General features: G+C 45.7%; 1 long non-coding RNA gene across 1 annotated transcript; it reads right to left on the bottom strand.

Annotated features, from left to right (window-relative positions):
- Nucleotides 1–4420: 4420 nt before the first annotated feature.
- Nucleotides 4421–10012, bottom strand: LOC308044129. The gene is made up of 3 exons (XR_013922557.1): nt 9861–10012; nt 6363–7008; nt 4421–5494 (listed from the first exon to the last, which is right to left on the bottom strand). It is a non-coding gene; the product is annotated as an uncharacterized lncRNA (long non-coding RNA).
- Between the last annotated feature and the right edge of the window lie 24 nt (nt 10013–10036).

Raw genomic sequence — 10036 nt, 5'->3', positions numbered from 1 at the left:
TGCTGCTTGGGCCAGTGAGCCAGGAACAGGCTGTGGCTCAGTATTTAAACCAGGTTGGCCGCTGGCCTCCTGACACACAGGTTGGTGTCACTGGGGTGCCAGGAGCAGGAGACCCTCTGGAAATTGTCCCCAAAGCCACACAAGACAGCACAGGTTTACTCCTCTATGTAACTGCTTCCACTTTCTCATCACCCACCATCAGCACCACAGACTTTTAATATTTGCCACCGTGGAGGTTCTTGTACTGATTGATAAGTTTTCTAAAATATTATTAATTTGTTGAAATGAAATTGAGTGTGATGGGAAAACCTCGACAGGAAACTAGGAAGGGCAAGCACACGTCCTGGCACCCTGTGAGAGCCACACGGCTCAGGGACAAACAGCATGAGGAGCACAGGGACACTTCAGCCCTTCAGCTTGTGGTGCCTCTGCTAACACACACGAGGAAATACACTGAGGGATTAGCTATTGATCTGTTGTTTTGCCCTCAGATTTAAATTCATTTCCCACTGCATTCTTCTATGTTTCTTTCTTGGGACAGGAATTCAAAATTCACAGTGTTAAAGAGTTTCAGACAAACTTGAAAGTGTTAAGAAATATGCAAATTAGTGTTATGGTTAACTGTCTATTTAGGCCACAAATGCTAAATGCTAAATATTTTCCTCCTGGATCTGTTAGCTAAAATGGTTTTGTAATTAAATACAAACTTTTAAAGTTATGGAATGAAGTTTTCTGGCATGCACGTAACCTCCCCCACTCCTGCCTGCTGAGACCAGAAGGGTCAAGTTTAGATATTCATCTGGTTTTCAGATCCCAGTCCCGAACCATATGAACCTCGATGGGGTAGGGCCCCCTTGCTAAATTAGAACTCAAGCTACCAAACCAAACAGAACAGGCTACAGTGATGGACAAAACCCACTCAGTGATGCCCACACAGTGTCTTGAGCAGCAAAGATTTACAGCAGCGGGACAAAGAGGAATGTCCCATTTGGAGACCGGTCCTATCCAGTCTGATTCATGGTGTCCTAGGATTTCTCAATAAATTTACCATGTGCTACCTTTAAAATAACCAGGCTCCTTGCTCCTGTAAATAGCTTTTCCAGATACTTCCTTTGAAGAGATGGGGGTCAGCAGAAGGTTCCCAACTCACTTTTATTTAGAACTAGTATGTACCTATCTTTTCCTGTGTATATATTGACTTCAGTCTCTGGTGAGTTCTATTACTTTCAGGGGAGACATCTCATTACAGCTTGAATTTTGCTGGGGAAATGAATAAAAAAAAATCAGTGTTCTTACAAATCACCCTCTATTCCCCTTCTCTACACCTATTCCATTTTGACTTAATATTTTCAAATAGTAATATATAGAATTAGATAGATTACTCCAGGTGTTTTGTTAGGCCCTTTGTCTTAATAGTGACTTCTGCCATGGGCAGTTTCCATGGATATCCCAAGCAAACTTTCCCAAAGTTATGGAAGAAGAATCATTTGCAGGTTGTAGCCTATGAGCTTCTGCTTTTGCTATTGAAGCACTGAACAGCAGAACAGAATTCTGCACCTCTGATTGTCAGCTATTTAGTGAGATACTGAGATGGTTTTTATTTAACAAACTGTGATGGAGATTTCATCTGCTCCTTTTAGATGCCACATCACCTCTGGTAGCTACTGTGAGAGTGATCAGCAGGCATTCAGATCCCCCTCCCCAAGGCCAGCAATCACATTAGTACATTGATTTTCTGTGAGCAGAGTTTGGCAGGATGCATCATTCAACTTTGATCTCCCATTAAAATAATTTTAAACCATGTATAGCTCCAGTTGTTTGGAACCAGGGAGCACAACTCTGACTCATGGCCAAACGGGTCTGGTCAAATCCCTGCCGCGACGCCGAGCAGGGCTCAGGAGGGACCTCTGCTCCGCAGCGCCGTTCTGTCCTCATGAACTCGGTGGTGATGCTTCTCACCGCTGTTTGTGTGTGACCCAGAGGGGAGTATCTCCCTTTACCTGCGCTGGGAATATTTGCACCTCCTACTGTGGTGTATTGCACGTGTGAAGAACAGGATCCTGTGCATCTTTTCCTGGTGAAAATGTATTTTGGGGGGCCATTTGCATTGAAATATTGTCTTAGTTTCTCCCCCTGTGGCACGTCTTCAACTTTCATTGTCTTAGTGGCAATTGTGTGCTTCCTTCTTCATCCTCAGGATGATCTTATACTGTTTTCGAGCTACAGAAGAATACACATATACAAACCACGCTTTTCTGTCTCTTTTTTTTTAACCTACTCTCTTGTTTGTGAAGTTCAGATTAAGTTTAGGTTTTTTTCATGCTGAAAACATGAGATATTTTACCCATCCAGACAGAAACCAGAAGGAAAGCATGAACACCGTGCACTCTGTCTCATTGGGTTTGCAAACTGTGCTTGCAAAAGGCGCTGGGCTTAATGCATCTTGTCAACAAGCTCGTCCTCTAAAGCGAGTGACACTGCCACCCAGCATTTTTAATGAGGGATCCCCTAAGAGGCTGCGGGGATTTCAGCAGGATGGGAAGGGCTGTACACAACCGCGCTCTAACCAGAGAGGAGCAGAGCAGCCCAGCGGGAATGACACCAGCAGAGCTTTCATGTCAGTGGTTCCCCTTCAGTTTTACAAGAGTGACTGCGGAAGGAACAACAAACACGAGCATTTGTCCCACCCTTAATTGCTAGCTTCAAAAACAGAAGATTAATTTTTTAAAGCCATGTTGTGCTCCTGCTTTCAATGCACACGTGCAAATAGTGCTTTTAAAAACCTCCCCGGCAGCTCTGTGAAGAATTACATTACAATGACAACTCCAAACTTAGAGTTGAAAGACATTTTTGTTTTAAGATCTTCATCTCCTTCCTGGCAAAAGAAAACTGTCTTGCAAAAATACTTTGTAAGCCTCTTCCAGCTAAAGAACATCTATCTGTGGGGAGCTGCTGTAAGTCTGTGGAGTGGGAGCTCTTCCAAAAAGACCTTTAGAAGCCCTGGTAATGAATGCTCTCCTATTTCCCTTTCTTTTCCTGCTACCTCAGGGTTGCAGTGGACACAGCATTCATAATAAAAGCTATTAAACACAAGTGATTTCTGACATTATGCCACTTCAACATGACCCTCCCCTTCCCTCCTACAAGTGTCATTGCCTGTCAAGTGCGCTACCACCCGCCATGGGTGCACTCCTCCCTGGTGACGTTTTTCTAGATAGAAATAGCCCTTTGCCGACTTAAAATGTTCTTCAAAAAAATTCAGCATGAAATGGAGAGATAAAGCCCCAAGTTTATATCCTGGTTCTTCTTAAGGAGGTTTTTGTGCAGCTCTACATCAGTCTGAGCAGAGTTGCCTGGAACAAAGGCTCCTGTTGGTCCGAGTGACCAATTTTAAACTCTCCTTAAACTGAAGAGTCTAGCAACGTGCTTTACCCAATCCCCATGTTTCAATATGAACAACTTCAGAGGAAAGCTTACAAAAATTGCCATTGTGAGTTGCAAAAGCTCTGAATTCACAAATATTTCAGTGTGTCAGGGACAGTTCTTTGGCAAATTTGAGTGTTATTTTCCTGGAATAAGCAATCGAGTGAGCTGATGTGAGTCAGTCACCGCTGTACAAGGCACACAAGTTCTACCATGAATTCAGACCAGCTCAGAACCATTAGCGCTAAGCTGATGCATCAGCTGCGGTGGAGGAAAGGCTGCTGATTTCTAGCACCAGGACCTTGTGGAAAGACAAACAGGATTTGGAGGACTGACTGGGGCTGAAAAAATATTGCATTTCGTATGGCATTTGGTATTCCCTCCTCATTTAGCCTTAGCCAAATAACAAAATCCATCTTCCTTGGGCACAAAGTGACACACCAGAATCAGAGCCACAATGAGGATGGTGTGTGCTCCTAAATCATCAGCTCAGGTTTTCATGATAATTTAAAATTATGTCATCTAACAGAGGCTGGAGAAATAAAGCACAATATCCTGGGTAGGAAGACAGGCTGCCTTGACTTTCCATCACCCAGCTGCTGTCAGAAGACAAGTGTGGTGGAAACCAGTCCACAAACATGTAACACGGCCACCACTTTTTCTTACTTGCCTTTTCCAACGGCTAACGAATGAATGCCTATGACTCGCAAGAATTGGGTCTGAGCCATATTTCTGAAGGCAGAAAAGACTGCTTAAAGAGAGCTCCAGTATAAAGTAGAAAAAGATCTTTGTGGCAAATTGAATTTAGCAACGTCACCAGGAGCTTCTGACTCAGAGCCCCATTCTGCCTAGCTGCACACACCAACCACCAGCACACACCTGCCAAACCAGCGCGATTCAGCCCCCTTGGAGCTCCGCCACCAGCAGTTGGACAGAAGACGACAGATGCAGCCATAAAGCAACATGTAATGAAAATATTTTTATTTCAGGGTGTAATTAAGCCATATTTTGTCACACTGCTACTGGCTGAGGCAGGAAGGCTACCGATGAGTTGTACCAGTGGAAATGGCAAATGGGATGAGGTTGTTATTCCACTTCAGACCAGTCCATGCTGGCTTGAGTCAACCTCAGAACTTGGCTATTTCTTGCCTGTTTCTGCTGCCTGGCAGATATCCCAGATAAAAGGGCTGCTTGCATAGCTCAGACACAGAGGAGGGTGCTCTGTCTCTGGCCATTAGCAGGAAGGTGTCGCACTGGCTGCAGTTTTCTGGGGGCTCTCGAGGCAGAGGGGCATTGCTACAGCAACAAAAAGCACCAGAGCCCACAGCCAAACATTCCACCTCCAAACAGCTTCTCAGGACTGCTGCTCCCACTGTCCCCACAGAGTAGTAATTGTGGTTTTCATTGTACAGGGACACAAAAACACTCCATATATGCAACTAGAGCAAAACATTTAAGCACTTTCAGGCTAGCATCCACCTCCTGCAAGCCAGGCTTAACATCTTCCTTCCGTGGGCCACACAGACAGCTTAACCAGCTTGCAGGTGGGCATCCCTGCTTGCAGAGCAGTTCAATGGTGAGCTGAAAGCTCCCTCCTCTGTCAGAAAGCACTAAATGCAGCCTAAAAGTCTGTCCTATCGTCACTTGGAACAGGAGGCTTGAATAACAGAGGATATTAGGCATTTTCTCTCATTTTTTACATATAGGTAGGGAGATTCTCCAGACAGGTGGTACAGGACATCCCAGCCAAGCACACTCAGTGCTACTCAGGCTTCAGTTCTCATCCTGCTGCACTGCAGCTTATTGTGGGGAGTCTTACAGCCAACAGCAGGGCACGGCCAGGACTTACTTCCCCTTCCAGCTGTATAAGCACACACCAGGTGTCCTGCTCGGGTCCTTCTGGGATTTAGCTTCTCCAGGGCGTAGCAGCACAGCACAGGAAGGGAGCAGAGCTGGGGCTCTGTCCTGCTCAGGCGGGACTGCAGGTTCTGGCAGGTCACGGGCAGGTCTGTCCTTGCTGCTCAGGCACAGCGTGATTCACGCTGAGGAGGTATCACTTAGTCCTTCCCTTCTGCATGCAAGAAAAATAGTGGTCTCGCTGAGTGTTAATGACAGGTTGAAATCACATATGGAAATTTAGTCCAAGCAGGATGTTATTTCTGCTGCGTTCCCTCTGCTGACAGGCCAGCCTGGGATATAAGCGGACTGTGCTATACATTTGTGCCACCTGCAGAGGTTGTATCTGGAATGGAGCAAATAGTGTAAGGGCTTTTTTGCTGGTTCTTGAAATAAAATCAGAATTGGGGGGTGGTGGAAGCACTTAACAGACAAACAGATTTTGAAATACTGGTAAAATGGTGTGGAAATTATTTCAGAATCAAATTGTATCAATACATTCTGTTCAGTTTCATAGCATCATAGAACAGTTTGGGTTGGAAGGGACCTTCAAAGCTCATCCAGTCTAACCCCCTGCAATGAGCAGGGACATCTTCAACCAGATCAAGTTTAAATGTAGATTTTTCTGATGGGGTTTTTAATTCAATCTCTCTGCACATACCACAAGGTAATTTTATTTTCATTGCATTTTCTTGCCATAGCACAACTGTGCTCTTAAAGCCTGTAGAATGCCATGTACAAACTTAAAGCAAAGGTGCTGTGTTGGTGTGAAAGAAGCTAAACAATTGTGACTTGAAATTCAAAGCAGCTTTCAACTGAAGTACGAGTTAAAAGAACTGTGCAGAAAAATAACTTGCAGCAATAAGAAAATGATAGTGAAATGTAAGAAAGGTTTTCAGAACCACATGATGAGCTGCTTGTGCCCTATTTGTGGGAGAGAGGAAGGTGGGTCAGGCTAGGATTAAGAGATGAGCTTGTGAAAGTCACTGCTGTCTGAAGCCATCATGCCCAAGAGCCAGCCAGGGTCTCCAAGAGGTTCAGACCTTTGGGTGCGTATTCCTGGGTAGGAAAGCCAGATGATAAACTTTCAGTTCATGTAGCGAATCACCTTCACATGAGAAGATCAGGAGGATCCCACAGCTGAACAGGGAATACAGAACACAAAGAACTCTGGTCACTTTGCTGTAGGATTTTAAAGAGGGCTTGCTGCAGCTAGGGAGGCAGGGGAGCAGCTGGGACCCAGCCTGTTCTTGGAAGGCCTTTGCTCCTCTGGACCTTGATGGTTTCTGTACCAGGTTTCTCTTGGCGGGAACAAAGAGCTGCCTCCTCCTCCAGCCATCCCACAAGGGAGCTCACTGCTCCTGGCAAATGCCGCCTGGCAGGTGTCTTAGCCAAGAGCAAACCCATGCCAGTGCCACAGACTTCGGCTGCACCAAGCTGGGGCTCCAAGACTCCGTTTCTCCAACTGTGGATAAGAGCCTGCGTTTGACAGAGGTCAGCAGCTTTTTGGAGCTTCTGCTCCCCCTGTGCAAATCAGAGGCTTTGCATTTCCTGGTCCCCGAGGAAGGACAGTTCCTTCTTCTGTGAGAATCCCCCATCTAGAGCACCAGATTTCTCCCCGTCATTAAGGCTATCATGACAGCAACACTGATTAACACAGTGCCCATTGGTCCATCTGCAAGAAAACACCTGTGGAGAGACATAAGTGAGTTAATTGCCAGAGCAAAAGGGAAAGAGGATACTAAAGGACTGGCTTGTGAGGCAGCCACTTCCTTTAGGACTTTGGACAGGCAACTTGGCCTTCAGGCTTCTTTGCCTACGAGACAGGTCAAACACCAACATCATCAAGGCCTGTGCTTGGCCTAAATGCTGCAGAGACTGGGAGAAGGGAAGCATGTTGTCCTAAATGGAAGAAATAGGTCTGTCCTTTTGGTTTGGACTCTGCTGGTTTTACTTTTTTAACACTGGCACCATTGGGAGAGTTCCCATTTGCTTAACTAGGCCACGTAAGAGGAACCCGGGAAGACACGTAACAGGTTTGGAGTAGCTTGACCTGCTAATTTTCATCCTTCCTAAGTCTGAGCAGGCTGGGTTCAGATAAAAGTTCTTGGCTTTGGGAGGAGCTGGATACCCAAATCAGCTTGGAAAAGTAAATAGTTGGTGATTTTTTTTTTTTAAACAGCACATACACCACCACCTTATAAATACATTGCTACTGGGGTGGACAGATGCTTCACACTGCTTAGCTCATAGTTCTAAAGCAATGACAACACGAACATACCAACATGTTATGCTGGTGAGCACATCTGAAACTGGGAATGGGATCTAGAAAAAAAAACTTATAAAAGCAAATTATGATACAATTAATAAAGAGAAAACATTTGAGCCAGGTAAGGTTTGGCAGGACTTCTGCTAAATAATGTCATGCTGTGGTGTTAAAAGTAAGCTCTCATACTTTCCTAGCATGGAAACCGTTCACTCTTCAATCAAGTGTATAGCTTAACTAAAAATATAACCCTTGTTATGTTCTCCAAGAAAAAAAAAAATCTTATCAGCTGCTTTTTTTCTATTATTTTCTCTCAGTTTTCGTTGTTGTTTCTGGTAGCTGTAAATACACTTGAGAGACTGCCTGACTTAAGTGGAATTCATTTCAAAAGGTATCTTTGCAATAAAAATATCTGCGAAATACATTCTGGAATGTTTTAGGTGCTACTGCTATCACTTAAGAAATCTTTTTTCCCCATATAGGCTCTTATCTTGGCAAATAATAAATTGAGAAAGGAAAAAAAAACCCAACAACTTACAGTTAGGACCAAAGTAATTGTTTCGAAACATATTGCTTTAATTCATAAATGAAGCTTCTGCACGCCACCCGAGAAGAGCTGCTGCTCTCCCTCATCTCCGCGTCCTCGAAGCCGAAAGCTAGGGCTGTCCTGACCAAAACATAAAAGTCAGGAGGAAGACTTCGTCTTGAACCATGACACACAGGAGACAGAGATAAGAGAACATGGCAAAATAGCACTATGGACACCTTGAAACTGTGTGGTTTAACGGAGAGTTAGATTGAGGATCCTCCTAGCTGGTAGCACAGCTCATTGGCTACCACCTTCATTAAAATCAAAGCTCTCAACCATTAAAAGCTACCCATTTACCAAACTGGAAAAAAGTATCTCCTGAAGCACTTCTATTAACATGATGTCCGCAGGAACAGGGCTCATCTGCCAGAACAGGACCTGGGGCCATAGTCTCATTGAAATCCAGAGAGGTCTCTCCCTTGGGCAAGGAGATACTGTGCTAGAAGGAGGAACACACACACACTGTGATCAAAACACTCAACACTGTTCTGTAAACAAAGGCCAAACTTCCCATTGGAACATGAAAACAAGTAGTAGACCGCAAGGATCTCTATCAGACCGTAAGAATTAAAAAATACATATTTTGAAAAGCCCATATGACCTAGGAATGACTGATTTGTCGTTAGAGCCCCAAGCTGGTGTCCAAACCACACAGGTAATTTCACTAATGACTTCAGACAAATGAACTTCTGTCTTATTGTTCCTATAATGTTAAAAGTATAGGAAGACACACCTCTGCACAGGACAAACTATCACAGGGCCTCCTGAGCACACGCATCATTGACTGCGCGTTGAGAATCGCTACCAAGCTGTATGCATTCAAACCAGTTATCCGTTTGAATCAAATGTTTGCTTTATTAAAAACAGTCGGCTTCCTTGAAATGCTTAATAGAGCTAGTCCTGGAGACTTGTTTACTGCCAGGGGTTGGGGTTAAGCAGCTCCTTCCTCTACAGACACCAGAGAGCGGTCCCTAAAAAGGTCAGTCTAAAGTTAGCTGGCAATGCAAATGCAGCCAAATGAGGAGGGAATAAAAGAGGCACCTACTAACAGGATCACATACCAGAATTGGCACAGCACCCAGTTTCCCTTAGGGGAACCTGGATTAACCAGGCTACCCCCAAATGCCAGCTAAGGGCTTCCATGCCTGTTGCACAAGGGAACTTTGAGAGCTGTGCAGAGGCTGTGTGTCATCAACCCCCTCCATTCATGTGAACTCCGTGTCACCCCAAGGCCAGCTTCACCTCTTGAACCTTCTCAGGTGCGCAGTGAGGGAAACAAGACAAGTGACGCACAGTCCTTCACTAGGGGACATAAAGCAGGCACTGCATCAACTGGGAGGTTTTGTATCCCAAAACGAGGGCAACCCTTGCCACCAGGCACATCAACAGTGTGATATTCAGATGATACCAGGAGCAAAATGTGGTGCCAGGTCTGACCTTTCCAGGTCTCTCTCACACCACCTGCCAGCACCCCAGCTCAGCTTCTGTGCAGAGCTCAGTGCCTCCCCTGGAGGGAACACAGAACCAACTCCCAGCCCCAACAGACACAGCTGAAAGGTTCATAGGAAAACGGGGCACCCAGATACACCACCTCCCCACCACACCTGCCCAGCAAGAGAGGCAGTCCTGCACAGCAGCAAGGCTTGAGGGCTGCTGGCTCGGCTCTGCCCTACCCAGGCCTCGTACCGCCTGGGACGAAGGGAGCTCCGCAGGAGAACCACAGGCACCTTTCCTCAGCCCTGCTCCACCAGACAAGGCCTCAGTACGAACGCTGGGCCCTGGAGCGGGGGCAGCGGCGGCGCTAGGACCCAGCACAACACCCTCCAACGAGCACAGACACAACCGCACAACCCGCGCGGCGT

This window comes from Nesoenas mayeri (genome assembly GCF_963082525.1).
Source record: "Nesoenas mayeri genome assembly, chromosome: 10".
Classification (NCBI taxonomy): domain Eukaryota; kingdom Metazoa; phylum Chordata; class Aves; order Columbiformes; family Columbidae; genus Nesoenas; species Nesoenas mayeri.
The sequence above is the reverse complement of the archived record's forward strand: the minus strand, read 5'-3'. Positions and strand labels throughout refer to the sequence as shown.